At 36.1% G+C, this 15278-nt stretch overlaps 1 protein-coding gene across 2 annotated transcripts in view; it reads left to right on the top strand.

Moving 5' to 3' along the window:
- The first annotated feature begins 7767 nt into the window (after positions 1-7767).
- SPATA13 (spermatogenesis associated 13) overlaps positions 7768-15278 on the top strand; it is a 94397-nt gene continuing 86886 nt past the window's right edge. For both annotated transcript variants that reach the window (XM_087966272.1, XM_087966270.1), the window contains exon 1: positions 7768-8501. The gene's annotated coding sequence lies outside the window, so the exon portion shown is untranslated. The remainder of the gene's footprint in view (positions 8502-15278) is intronic.

The following is a 15278-nucleotide window of genomic DNA, read 5'->3' as shown; positions in this document are numbered from 1 at the left end:
TCAAGCTCTCTTCTGATCATCACTGCAGGGTCCAAAATCATTTTGAATTCTGAAAATATGAGTTTTTGCGAAAGGGATGCCCATTTAAGAAAGACTACTTAAGAAAAACTATGGGGGACATGGCCTGGCAAATTGCATCCATTTTTTATTATTAATCCATAGAAAGTGGATTTTGACTTTGCAGAAGGTGAAAACAACTAGCATCCATTTGGTTTCTTAACCAAGTGCCAGTGTGAATCTGCTTAGCCAACTGAAGAGTTGCATCACCAACAGTAATGCAAATGTTGAGATGCAGATGGTTTGAGACTGATGCAAGTACAAACAGCCCACAACAGGATATTTGTGACAAACCATGCTGCTTAGGAAAAAGTAATTTTATTGGGTAAGGAATAAGTTACAAACCTAGCAACAAAATGAAAAACAACTAGTAGTACCACTTCTTAGGCCAGCTGGGCAAAAGCCCCAAAAATGTTGCATTCCAAAACAAGGAGGGAAAAAAAAGATTTTGCTCTTAGAAAAAGTCCAGACAAATGTTTACATTTTTGGTGGTCTGTCTCTGAAATGATCTTGACATACCAGGAATTATCTCTAGGACTTCTGTAAATGATCTGTCATTTGTGCAATCATCTGGCTCATGTCCACTCTCTTACCTTTGGATATACAGTACAGAGTGGCCAAATTCTTTTATTGGATGTCTTTTAATTTAATTTTCATACACATGTATCACATTGGAGCAGGAAGAAGTACAATGGGTTTCATACGAAGATTGTACAAATTTATTCCTGGAGACAGACATGGATCCAAACAAACATACAGAAGAAATTTCTTTCATTATAAACTTCTGTTTCAATCTCTGTTGCCTCACTTCCCTAGCTATTATGCTACAAGAGAGAAGCAACAACCAAAACAATTGTATGTTCAAAATGTTTGAACTCAGTTTTAAAAGATAGCAAAAGAAAACTAATCCTTCTCAAAGCAGCTTCTGGTTGTTGTTATTTAATTATTAACACTTGTGCACTGCAGGTTGGATTAGAAATGATTTTTTTAAAACCACCCATCAGACTTTGCCCCGTAATCCTTCAGCAGACTAAAGTAAACATATGTTCTTTTTTTACTGTTTGGATGTGTCACTGGCATTTGTTTGATATTTCTGCCTGCTGTACTTTAAAAGTGGTGATGATAATTTATTTTAACTAACTTAGCTTGTATTCAACTTGCCAAGGTGGTAAACCCATGTTATTACATTCTATTCATACATGGACAGCAATGAAAAAAGGCAAAATGTTCAGAGTACCCCATTCACATATTTAATGAAAAAAACCTGATGATGATACACTTCCAAGTAGTCATGAATAAGCTCAACATTTTCATTTAGGCTTCAGTGATTTTGCAATTGGATGGCAAACTAGGTGTTAAAGTCCATTGACAAGCTTTAAAAAAAGTTTAAAATGTTATTTATTAATTCTCATTTGGTTTGGAAATATATATGTTGTCCTTGGAGTGTCCAGACCAGTGTAAATGAAATAATAAAAATAGTATACTGGATAATAAAGTGATATGAAAAAAATGAAAACATTATTAATGGCATAATCCGGCCTTCCTCAAACTGGGTCCCTGTAGGTGTTTGGAGACTACAGCTTGCAGAAATCCATGTTTGCAACTTCATGGAAATTCTGGGAATTGTCAAACGACACAAGTGGAAACAATCATGATGGGGAAATTTTGCCTCATCATGGGGAATGCTGTTCTGAATAAATAACTCAAGTGTGTGGTATATTTATGGAAGCATGATAGATTCTCTCATCACACTTAAATGTCTAGGGCTAGTAATAATGTATTTTGAACAATAATATGTGAGCAATTGTGTTTGAGTGCAAAAGGGGGAAAAAAGAGGAATTATAGCTGTGTTACCAAATGGGTGGAGGGAAGATGTGAAATGGCAGATACAGCAAAAATGGTACAAAATATATAAACTGAAAAAGGAAGAATTCTAGAGGAAAGTAAGTGTATCTTCAGATACTGAGCCAATTGTATTTAGGTGAAACCGAACAAGGAAATCAGAAACAGGTTTGGCTCCCTTTGTGGCCCAGAAAACACTATGAGCAAAGCAGCTTATCAAATTACATTACCTCATCAGAGTTTACTCTCCCTTCCAAAACCATGGCCTAAAGCCATGTTACAGCCACTGAATGGGTCTTAGACTAATTTTTCCATGGAATTTGCTGTCTCCAAAGATGCAGGACAGCGGGCTTCTTCTTTAATTCAGGATTACTTTAGATTATAAATCATTCCATTCCCAATTAGCAAGGTTGGAGTAGATTAGAGAAGACCACTTTAAAGAGTAACTGAGGTTGGACACTTGTGCGTAGCAATCAGTTCTGAAGTCCCAAACTGAAAGATATCAATTAGTTTTTCATTGGGCTTTCTTTGTAACCCCAGCTCCTTCTGCTAGTTGATTTTGTCATTGTTGTTCAGTCGCTAGATCATATCTGACTCTTTGAGGCCCCATGGACCACAGAATGCCTAGTCCCCAAATTACATTTATTGCGTCAATGACACCGTCTAACCATTTCATCCTCTGCTGTCCCCTTCTCCTTTTGCTTTCAATCTTTCCCAACATCAGGGTCTTTTCCAATGAGTCTTCTCATTTGGTGGCCAAAGTATTTGAGCTTCAGTATCTGTCCTTCCAAAGAACAGTCAGGGTTGATTTCCTTTGGGGTTGAAGTAGTTGATTTGCACAAAGGCAAATCCAAACCCACACCAATCAATTGTGAATGCATTTTCCAATGAGAGTTCTCCAATAATATTTTCCTCAGCTACTCACCCTGAGCCTGGTTTATGTATACTAGCTTAACAAAACACGCCTAATATCTGGGACTTGTGACTGCCATGAAATTGAATTTTGACTTATTTTATAAAAAGGTTTTATGACATAAAAATAATCATAAAGCAGTTTATGACATAATTCAAAATGCCATAAAACATTTCCTGAGACCAACTCCTAATGTTTGACTGTGTTATACAGTTCAGCGTGATCTATTTCTCAATAGGTGTGGATGTTTGCAATGTCAATCTGTAGATTCTTGTTGGATTTTTCAAATATTATGCAAAATACTGAGGGAAGAAATGAAACTGATAATGTGATTACAAAGACATAACTATGTGGTATTTATAAGAATACCAGGTAAACAATTATAAGTATAGTATTTCATATGAAATGTGCAATAGATAAGCAAAGTTAATATTGAACATTACCTCAACATGTTTTTTTTCAAATTAGGAACGGTATGTTAAGCAGATCTAGCAGTTTTTATAAATATTTATAATCCCCCTTTTGAAATAGTAAAATATTTGAAAAGTGCAGTGAAAGTTAACTCTAACCAGTTAGATATTTTTCAATGGCTTGCTTAGCCAGATTTAGGTATTTTAAACTTTAATTTCAATGAGAGGTATTTCAATGTATGCTTAATAGTTTAATTTAAATGAAAAAGCTGACTGTCTTGTAGATTTAAAAGCCACAGGAGTGGTGCAAAAACCTACTTTTTATGATAACATATCAGTCTGTTAATTAATTGGCCAGGATTGATGGCACCTTTTTGTTATTGGTAATAGGAGCAGAAACGAAACCACCTATCTTAAAATTGATCTTTGAGATGCAAAGGAAACTTTCCTTGCTTTTCTCTTCCCCCCACTGCCTAGACTTACAACTGTTATGACTTATGACAAAAATTCCAGGCTCCATTACAGTCATAAGTCAAGGATTACCTGTATTGCAAAATCAGTTCCTTTAAGATTTGAAGATTTATTTATCATATAGCACATTCATATCATTTTTCAGTAAAAAGGAACACGGGGGTAAATTACAAAACCTAGAAAATAAAATCTGAAACCTTAACACGAAGTTTACAAACAAATACCTAAGTTGCAAATATAATTTTTATTCCGTTTGCTGCAGCCAGAAAATAAATGAAATCTTCATTATAGGCTCTGTTTTGACACTCTGTGTTGGATAGCTTGTTTTTCAGCCCCACAATCACAATTCAGTGATGGTATTTTGCCCTTCTTGTAGAGGACATCTGCACATCTACAATGACCAGTGCGAATATGGTTCGATGTTGTCCATATTGCGCAGGGCAGGTCAAATCCAGGTTTTTCCAGGATGCAGGGAAAGCTTCGTCATTGTGGGGGACAATTTTCTATCCTGTGTTGATTCCACATATTGTGAGTGTTGAAATCATCTTTTACAAATGCTTTAGCAGTAGAGATGGCTCATGGCTGGTTGTCTAGATTTCAACCTATTCCTTTCCAAGCAGGCTATGTTGCTCAGTATTGGCAGCTGGGAATGAACAATAATCTTTGAAGAAATGTTAAGTATTTAACATTTAAACAATTTAAAACACTCACTTGATTTATTAAAAAATACTTTTGGGATCTACTGGATTTCTCAAAGAATATTTGATTAAAGTTGGGTCCCCTTCTTTCTGTTCTAGAGATGTGACACATTTGAAGAAGCTGTAGCACAGATGTTATTATCATGTCCACTGATAGTTTCTTATAGCTTAGATATTATTATTATTATTATTATTATTATTATTATTATTATTATTATTATTATTATTAATTATTATTATTATTATTATTGTAATGAACTGGGTTTTTAGAAGGAAGTTAAGATGCAAAGATGTCAATGCATTGTTAAAGCATACATTCCAGAAAATTGGAGTTTATTAATTTAGATAAATTGTGCCTGAACTATTATGAAAAAAGTGAGCATGGACTACTGGAAAGATACTAATGTAACAGAAGCTGGTTCAAATAAATTTAATTCAGCCTTTGTTTCAACAGAAAGGCAAGCTCAGATCATATGTCTATCTAGTCAAATTTAACTCTATTAAAATTTTAACATAACAATTCATATAAATATATAATTAAGATTTTTTTTAACAGAAGATGATGAGAAGAAGGACTAGTACCCTAGAAACAGTCTTTAAGAATCAGTAAACTAGGAGGTAAATAAGCTTTTTGCTTTTAGGGTTTGCCATTGTCCCCGGGGATGTTGAAAGACATACGTGTAGTAAGCATGGCAAATCTGGATGTTTCTCTCATTGCAGTTTTCTGAGTTGCATTTTTGTTTGCATTTTTATGATTTATTATTTTTATGATTTATTATTTTTATGATTTATGATTTATGATTTATGATTTACTGTTGCATTTTTATGATTAGTGATTCTGAATGATCTATAATATAAAATAAATCAGTGTGATAATATAAAGTGATCAGATATCTATCTATGTTTAATCTTTGTCTTTCATTCATTGCAAAAGTTTAAATTATTTGATGACAAACTGATATATCCAGTAGGGTTTGGCCGTATCTCTCGAAATAATGATATTTGTGGAGGACAGACTTAATTGGGGAAGGAAAGAAAAAGAGGAAATGGATAGTACTTTCCTCTTGAAAGTAGACAGAATGTTCTAACTGGCTGCGAAAGTTTAGAAGCATAAACAAGGGTATTCAAGATGAACTGGAGATATTAGCATGATTTATGCTTTATGCCTCTATTTGCTGGCACTGCACTGAGGGTGTGCCACGTGTGTGGGTGAGACCTTTTTAAAAAATGTAATATATTTTATATGTGCATAAATTTCAATGCATACATTTTCTAAACTACAGCTACTACAACTACAACAAAATAGGGCTGAGATCACCTGCTTATACAGTATATAAGCAAAAACATCAACTAACTTTTTTTAGGATTATTCTCCTGCAGTGCCATTAGAAAATACAATAAATGTAGATCTTAGTCACATTACCAGTCCCTAAAATCTCAACTTTCTAACAATCCCACCCCCAATGGCCAAAGTTTTGTTCCCAAATATTTGGAGTGGGAAACACAGGTTTAAAAAAAAAAAGTTCCTTCTCTGTGTGAATACGTCTGTGGACGCAGAGGGAGATCATTATGATCTTCATATATAAAGAACCAGATAGAACTAGGTGGACTGTTGATTCTTTCTTCAGATCTAGTGAAGGAAGCATCACTTAACAGTAGCATCTTCCATTGCACTTAAAAGTAGATGGTTATAATAAGGAGCAAAAACAAGCTGAGCTGACTTTCACTAGCTGCTGCTTCCCAGTTTCTGCATCCTGAAGTAACAGAGTCACTTGACCTATGAAAGCTTTGTGGTTCATATCTGCATTTAGCAGAAAAGGAGAACAGGACTTTATGGATCCAAGCTAAGCCTTTTGACCTCCAGCCTTGACTTCAGATAGGGACAGGAATATTTCTTTTCCACTCTATGCCTTGAAACCGGCTCTTCTCTGGGACAGAGTAAACTGGCTATCTTAGGCAGTAAGTTTTGGATGATATGAACATGCAGGAAATTTGTTATTGCACGTTTATTATCAGGCCTGGGAGAACTGGGACTTGAAAGATTTTCTGCCTCAAATAGGTAGTATTTTGGGTAGCAAAATGCCTTAGGTTAGACTGGTTCTTCCCTACATTCTGTCAATAGAGAGGACAGAATTGAAAACTGGATTTAGAGAAGCTATGAGCTATAAATTTGCTTCCCACCTAAATCCAGAAACATATCCTCTAATCACGTGCCTAGATGTTGTTGCTACCTTTAAGGGAAAAAATAAAGCTGGTGCATATGTATATGTTCAAGCAAAAAAATGAATAGTGTGTAAGGAAATATGGTACACACATACAGTATATTCATTCCAGGAAGTGCCTGAAACAACGTTTCATGGTTGTTTTCTTCCTTAGATCCTTCCTAAAGACAGTAATTTAGAAAGCAAATCAAATTTATATACAAATTACCCTTGTTAGTTGAATTGATGTAGTGCTTGTCCAAAATTGGACTTTCTAGCATCAGGTGATATTACCATTCTTTGGACACCTGCCCAGAGTAAGCTAGAAGTACATCAATGCGATTATCCTATTTGGAAATGTTGATTGCATTGTATCTAGGTCAAAGATGACTAAATTGAAGGTGAAGATAAGAATGGTCAGAAACACAGTTTTCCAAAATGGTTTAAATATTATTTTGCATATAAAAAACATTTGACCTCTTCAACAAATAGTGCAGAAGAACAATTTGTATCCACACGCTTGGAAATTATCAACCTGGATTAGAAAACATGGGGAATAAATTATCTAGCAGGGAGATGCTGAGGGGAAGAACCCAATCATTATCATGTGTGACTATGGGTGGAAGGAGAATTTCAAAGAACAAATACTTTTCCAAATGCAATTTTGATTATATGCCTTTGGAAAAATACAAGCAATTAGTTTGACTTTGATTATCAATATCTGACATTAAGCAGTATTCCTTACATCATCAGATTAGCAAGTAATTTAGACTGATTTTCTGGGGCATTTTCTCTTTCCCTACCCACAATGTACACATGTATCCACATTCATATGGATGAACATACACATAAAATATTTATTTGTATTTTACATTATGATAATTTTAATAACATTCATAATAATGCACATAAAATATTCTGTTCCAGACTGGAGAGAAATTACTCTTAATTTTCATTTGTAGTGCTGGGGCTGACATCATTCTTGTGAAATGCAAACACTTTGAATGGCCTTCAGCTATGAGTAGTGACGTGTGACCACCACTGCACGTTAAAGGGAAGTGTGTGCATACAAGTGGCCTTGGGGAAGGACAATGACTCTTGCAGAAAAATATTGGGGACCTAAGTAGGGGGTTGGACTAGAAGACCTCCAAGGTCCCATCCAACTCTGTTATTCTGACTCAATCCTGATTCTTCCCAGCTCCCAACATTTTCAGTTTTTTGCTTCTTTGTTTGTAAGCCGGGACTCCATCAAAATTATCCTATAGATAGATTTTTTCTTTCTTTTTGGAACTGGTTCTTTCAAAAGAAACGCCTTCAAAAGGAAAAAAAGGGGGGGGGGTTGGAGGAAGACAAACGCAAATGTAACAACTTAAAGTATCTCAGATATATATTTTTCCGGAGGAGGAGGGGGAAAAATAAAGAACAGACGTGCCCAGAAAGATTGAGAACAGAAGCAAGAAAAGAAAAAGAACGAAACGTGTTTGTTTTGTGTGTTGATATTCATTTCCAAGCTCGCCTCCCACAGTCCCGGGGAGAGAGAGAGAGAGAGAGAGAGGCGAGGCAGATTGGAAGGGAAAGGGTGAGGAGAAATTGCCTTCGGAGCAACGGATTGGTAGGGAAGGTTGCTCCTGAAAAAGAGGGAGGATTCGGCCGCTCCGAATCCATCTGGAGCCTCGAAGGGCGAAAAGCCACGAGAAGCCGAGCTCCTTGAGGGCTTTTAAGGAGAGTTAGAGCTTAATCACAACGACACCCACAAGCTGGACTGGGGTGTTTTACTGGAAACACGGAAAGTTTTTTTTTTTTTTTTTAACTTGCCAGGCTAGGAATTAGGCTCGTTTTGAAACGTTTTCGTCTCGGGGAAGGATTTCCAGGTGCCCGGACTACCTCCTGCGGACTGGAAAGGAGACAGGTGAGACTGTTGGGTTGGTATGTTCCTCAAGTGGGTTTCTGACCCCCCGACCCCCACTTTCCTTCTTATGGGTAATAGGACCTCTGGGAGGTAGTAACAGCAACCCAGAAGAAGGCACCTTGAAGTGTTGCAAATCACACCCACACACCCTTGTAGAAAAGCGTTGCAGTAGTGGAAGAAAGCACTTTTTTTGGTGGGTGGTGGTGGTGGTGCATGACATTTGTTAAGAAGGTTATGGCGATCTAAATGTGCGATTTTACAGTTTCCCCCCCAGACTGGCTCCTTCCAAATCTGGTGGATGGCAGTTCCACTATCCACAGAATTGCCAAAGGGCTGGAATGAATGGGAATTGCAGCCAAGGAGCTCATCTGGGGAAGTGGAAATTGAAGATGTAAAGAGCTGGAACTCACCCATATTTGGAAGGGCCCAGTAAAACAAATCTGGTTGAAAATGGAAATGTATACTGTCTGTGAGAGGGGTGGGGGTGGGGGAAATGGAGGGGTCTATTCTTTAAAACCAATTCAAGTATTTAAGCGTCTGTAAACAGAACCAGGTTCTAGCAGGCTGAAACGGTTTTGCATTGCGGTTAATGCCAGCATCTGGAGAGTCAATGGTTTAAGTTTGGTCACTGATTCTTAGCTTAGTTCAACCTTGCAAATTTCCTAATGGAGTCCTTGGAATATGGGTGAATTTGTACTCTTGTTTGGGTATTGGGGTGATAATGTTCTGCCTTCTGGAAGAATAACCCAGATGATCAGACATAAATTATTAAGCCAAGATATATACAAATCTTTCGCCTATGCATACAAATGAGAGCAAGAACGTCACTTGAGTAAGCAGTTTCAAAAATAAGGTGAATGGAAACCAGTTTATTTTCTGAATGATCCAATTGAGGGGAAAAAATAGCTGCGGAATGGAGATTTTATTGGTATTAAATTGTGTTTTAGTCCAATAGAGAAGTGATTGATGGATTGTGCAGGAGGGTAATGTAAGAAATTGCGTCAAGCATCTGTGGCTGCTAAGTTTGAAAGTGTTTGACAGACTGAACATTCTTCCTTCCTTGACCTTAAATCCTCCCTCCCACCTGTTTGTTCCTTCTGAAATGTTTGAATTATCCTTTCTCTTTTTCAGTTACTATATTTGAGCAGGGTGGATGCAATATGAATGTGAGAAAGACTCACTGGAAAGGGCCTATGCTTCTGGTTTTCATTCATTCAGCATCCTGCACCTACATAATAGCAATTTCTTTTTGAGTGCTTGTCCAGGCTTCCTCAACTGATATCAAGTCTGGGTGGGTGGGAAGAATGCATGGAGGTTAATTACTTATTACATTCAAGTTACAGAAGCTGACCAGGAATGTGAAGATACTAGGGTTCAAATCCATAATCAGTGGCTACTTCATCCAGTCACCAAATGGGAGAGATCAGCCAAATGGATTGTTGTGGTGGGGAAAATAGGAAGAGGAAAGTATATTAGATAGGTCAATGCATAACTGCCTTGAGTTATTTGTAAAAATAATAAAGGCGGAATACAAATAAACAAATGTTCTCAATCCGCTCTTGAAATGGGAAACATGGCAGCTCTTGCTTGCATATTTTACATCCAATTCTGATTCAACTGGTGGAAGATACATTTTTCTTCTTTTCTAAAATGAGACATAAGGCCTCCTGAAGGCAACAGCTCCTTCTCTGTTGCTTTCTGCCAACCTGTATTCATGATCTTTTTAACAAACAAAAAAAGGAAAAGAGTGACCATGAAGGACATTAATAGAAAACCTGGCAGTTTCATTAATAGATAGCTGATATGAGACACAGTCATAAAGACAACTTTGTTTGGTGCTAGGTACACTGGGCAGAAAACACTCAGAAATAGTTTATCAATGTGAAACTTTAACTTCAGCAAATCTGCCAAGGTCAGCTAGATTTAAGGTCGTCCTTCTCCAGCCAGGCACTCCCAGGATGTGTTGGGAACATAATTCCCAAAACTTCAATCAAAAGAACTTTGTGAAGCAAGAATCAGAATTAGAGTCAATTTTGCAAGAGTTGGTGTCTCTGGGTTGCTAGGTTTGGAGAAAGCTTTGTGAAATTATTGCTTGATCAATACCTGTCATGCAAAATTGTTTGGGAAATGTGATGCATCTCATATATTTAGATTTTCCAAATAACATATTGTGCAGTTTAGATTTCTAGTTAAATCCAGCTTCTATTCATTGTTCCACAGCTAACAATGTCAAAGACTTGTCACTTTCCTTATATTATTTATTGACTCATTCATCTTATCTGATTCTGAAAAAATTGCCAATACCTTTCTTATTTGTTTTGAAACTTTTTTTTTTAAAAAAAAATCATGCGTGCCCCCAAATTCAGTCAGATATTCATGTTGCGGAAGGGTGGGCACCGTATTTTTTTGTCCTTTGATTTTCTATTATTAGAATGCTTTTCTAGCAGGAGGTTTTGAGGCTCCCAATATCTACCATTGTGACATGACTTTCTGTTTACTAACTGAAAGGTAAATTAGGGTTTTCTTCCCTGCTTTATCAGTACATAAGCACAGTTGCACAGTTTAGCTTACAGGGGTACATTTAAATAACCAATGTTTTATTTGAAACTACGTACCTGGATCTGTAATTATGCATATCTTTACAAACCATCTTATACATTCCTAAATAACTGCCCCTTGAGTATAATTGTTAATAAAAATAGGAAGAAAGAGAGAGTGCCGTTTGTTGCTCCTCTAATTATCCACCATTATCTGTACAGCCATTTGGGGCCTATTTTTGTTTATTTGTTAGAACATTTCTTTCATGCTGTTCTATTAGGGATTGTCAAAGCTGCTCACCACATAACATTTTATTATAATTTTCAAAAGGACATTAAAAACAATGATTTTAAGAACCTCTCCTGGCTCGTGCTATGTGGAGTGTTCTTCATTTTTTCTGTCTGAAATGTAATTATGGGCAACAGAGGTATTTCGGCATATTGTTGAACATTAACTTTCACTAGCTTAAGGCTGATGATGAGGAATCCGGAAGTTTGATTCCAACATCTGGAGAGTTTCTGATACCCAGTTTAAATTGTTGGATGAGTCATGAGTGGAATTAATGTTGGTAATTGCCTTTTGTGTATACATCTAGAAAGGTATACACATTTCACATTATGTCTACACTTCACATTATTTTTGCATGCATTTTGGAGATTCATAGTTGTGCAGCTATCAGATCCTCAGTCCTAAAGCCCTAATAAGTCTGGCATCTGACATCAACATAAGAACAACCCCAATTCTTGGATGCATGTGGCAGTTTCTACTTATATGTACAGATATCACACAGTACTGGATACATGTTATAAAATTGATATTTATTAGTTGCAGTTTTTTTCTCGTGTGTGTGTGTGTGCACACACGTGCAGTTTTCTTGGCAAGATTTCACAAGTGGTTTGCCATTGCCATCTTCCCAGGGCTGAGAGAGAATGAGTGAGCCAAAGTCACCCAGATAGTTTTTGTGCCTAAGGTGGAACTAAAAATATGGCTTGCATATTTGCATGGAAAATGATCAAGTTATTTAAAATTCTAATGCTTATATTTGCATTTGCTAGCTTTGGTGTATTTCCAATCCTGGTTGGAGTTGGTTTATGTTTTGGAGGGTTTTGTAAAAGCCAACGTCAAATTAGTTTATGCTTTAATTTATTACCTGAATCCAGAAAATGGATTAATATAGTAACCATGTTATACAAATTCAGCCTTTGTGCATATTGGACAAGAAGACTTCCAAGGTTCGTTCCAACTCTGTTATTTTGTTATATGGGTATTGTACACATTTGAATTCACTCTGGTTTTCTAAATTATTTTGCCCACACATACTTTCTAATTTATTATAATCTGACAATCATTACAGTGGAAATGGAGGGAATCCTTGTAAGCATGTGTGTTTCCCTGTTAAATTATCAAAAACAATCATATTAATTTCATTCAGTTACTATATGCTTTCTGATCCCTGTCACTTTTATCTGATGCTGCTGCCATTTGCAATGTGGCCTCAGGTGTGCTACTAAAAGGCTGATGCAGCTGTATTTCCTTAATAGAGGCCACTAGTGATTTCCCTGCAATACAGGTAGTTCTTGACTTACGACCACAATTGAGCCCAAATTTTCTGTCACTAAGTGAGACATTTGTTAAGTGAGTTTTGCCCCATTTTATGACTTTTCTTGTCACTGTTGTTAAGTGAATCGCTGCAGTTGTTAAGTTGTAAAGTGAATCGGGCTTGACCATTGAGTTTTCTCGTCAGAAGGTCGCAAAAGGTGACCACATGATCAGCAATCGTCATAAATATGAGTCAGTTGCCAAGTATCTGAATTTTGATCATGTGACCATGGATGCTGTGTGAAAAACAGTGATAAGTCACTTTTTTCAAAGCTGTTGTAACTTTGAATTAGAATTAGAAGAACTTTATTGTCATTATACAAGTACAATGAAACTGTGGATGCACCCCAGCAACTGTTCTCAATACAATAAAACCAAAGCACTTAAAAATGAAGATAAGAAAAATAGAGTACCCACGTCTCCATTTGCAATTTGAGAGTACAATATCTACGAATATACAAAAAATATACACAAAATATCCAACACTGACTGTAATGTTTAGCCGAGTATAATACACAAGAGATGGATTGTACTGTAATATGTTATTATACATCTGAATGGGGTATTGAGATTTCACATCTTTTCACATCTTAATAAGGTAGTGGCTTCGTGTTTATTTTATCAATAAATGAACTGTTGTAAGTGGAGATCGCCTATAAAATGAAATTGCCCACTGTCATATCTTGTGATAGGAGAGCAAAGAAATACAGAGTTTTTTCTGCCAATCAGAGATTGCCCAGACTTATGCAACCCTATCTGAAGAGCCACTTCAACAGCATAAGAGCAGATAGAGTGTGTTTAACATTATCCTTATGGCCAGTCCCAATGGATAAAGAATTGTGAAATGTAGAAAATAGTTAAAGCTTTGATTATTTAGTGAAACAGACATCTATTTTGCATAAGTCTAAAAAGATGGGCTGAAAACAACTTCCCACAAGATCTTTGTTTTGTAAGACAAAACTTTCACTGCTAAGCAGAGACCTTTAAAATCACTACAAGGAGCAAGAAATACACAGCTTGAGCCATTAAAATGTTATTAAAAGGCAGCAGAGTCCAATTTAATTTCACAGCAAAATACCTGACACAGCTGGGCAGCAGGATTTCAGTGGAGTCAAGCATGTGTGTGTGTGTGTGTGTGTATAATTACACACACACAAACATTATTGTGTGCTGAATCAGGTATTATGTATAAGGTGACAGGTTCATTGTTTTTGTAAGAACAGACTCCTATGCAGTCCTCTGCTGATGGTAGAAAAAGGGATTGACATATGCTTTTGTAGGTATGATTATGAATAGCTTTTACATGCATAGTACAAAAGGGTTGCTTATTACAGGTGAACTGTATAAAAAAAAAAATCCGTGTAGCATTTAAAGATACATCAGTACTAGCACTTCAATTGAATGGGCAGCATAAAAGTTTATATCAATATTAAATATGATTTCTAAAATGTTACTAAACATAAGATTGGCTAAGCCATTCAATTAATAAATATAGCATCAGTAAACAGTTGCACGATGCATTGAATTCATTTATAATGTTAGAAAAGTTTCAAGTTTTGAGCTCAATACCTAAAACGAAAGTCTCCATTCTGTGGTTATTTCTTGTGGTGTATAAATGTTAAAGAAAAAAGAAAAAAAAGGAACTGCTGGAAAAATAAATAAATGAGTGTTTAATGTCTTAACTTCCTTTTTTTATATTCTAACCAATTTAGAATTTTAAATTCAGATTCAAGCCAGAATTCTTTTCATTTACACAATATATCACATAGCAAGGATAATACAGACACATAATAATTTTTCAGAGGTTCTATATATATTATAAATCAGACTTAGTTATGACCAATGACACTGATCTTGCATTTCTCTCTAGATTGACTGAGTGGAAACATTTTGCTTTAATTTCCCAATATTTTCTTTATATAAACATTTTACATCTTGGTTGTGAGCTGTTTTCTCAGGTGTTAATTTTTTGCAGTTTAAATTTACGTATTTTCAATGTGAATAATATAATAATGCTGGATTTTACATAAAGAATGTAATATATATATATATATATATATATATATATATATATATATATATATATATATATATATATATATATATATATTTGTTTTCTTAAGTTTTCGCGGGTACTTACATGTATGGTGTTCGGCTTGGTTCGGGTATTTTCCCACGTCATTGTAGTTCTTTTAAAGTTGTAGCAACGTTTCAGCAGAATCTCATCTGCCATCATCAGAAGCCTGATGATTCTGTGATTAGGGTCATGATGATTCTGTGATCAGAGAAGCCATAGAGATTGAAAAAAGACCAGAAAGCATGAACAGAAGAGATGATTCCACCAGGCTGTCAATCATTTGGAAGCCTGCACTCACAAACAAAAAAATCTCCACACCACAAGCCAGGCAAACACCTGGGCACAAACAGATCCCCCTGATACCTCCAGCTCAAACACACCCCAACCAGGCACCCAGATGAAACCCAGCTTCCTAACTAATGATAGCCGTCCATTTACCCGAAGCCAAGCTGCACTAAAGGCCTCCATTAAAGCAACACAATGCTGCCAGCCAATCAAGATACAAAAAGAGCCAAAAAACAGACAGAAGATATTAGAGACACCAATCAAGCAGAACACAGCAA

The sequence above is a fragment of the Notechis scutatus genome, chromosome 5 (genome assembly GCF_049901735.1).
Source record: "Notechis scutatus isolate UNSWTSFEM ecotype Mainland chromosome 5, rNotScu1.2, whole genome shotgun sequence".
In the NCBI taxonomy this organism is placed as follows: domain Eukaryota; kingdom Metazoa; phylum Chordata; class Lepidosauria; order Squamata; family Elapidae; genus Notechis; species Notechis scutatus.
The sequence above is the reverse complement of the archived record's forward strand: the minus strand, read 5'-3'. Positions and strand labels throughout refer to the sequence as shown.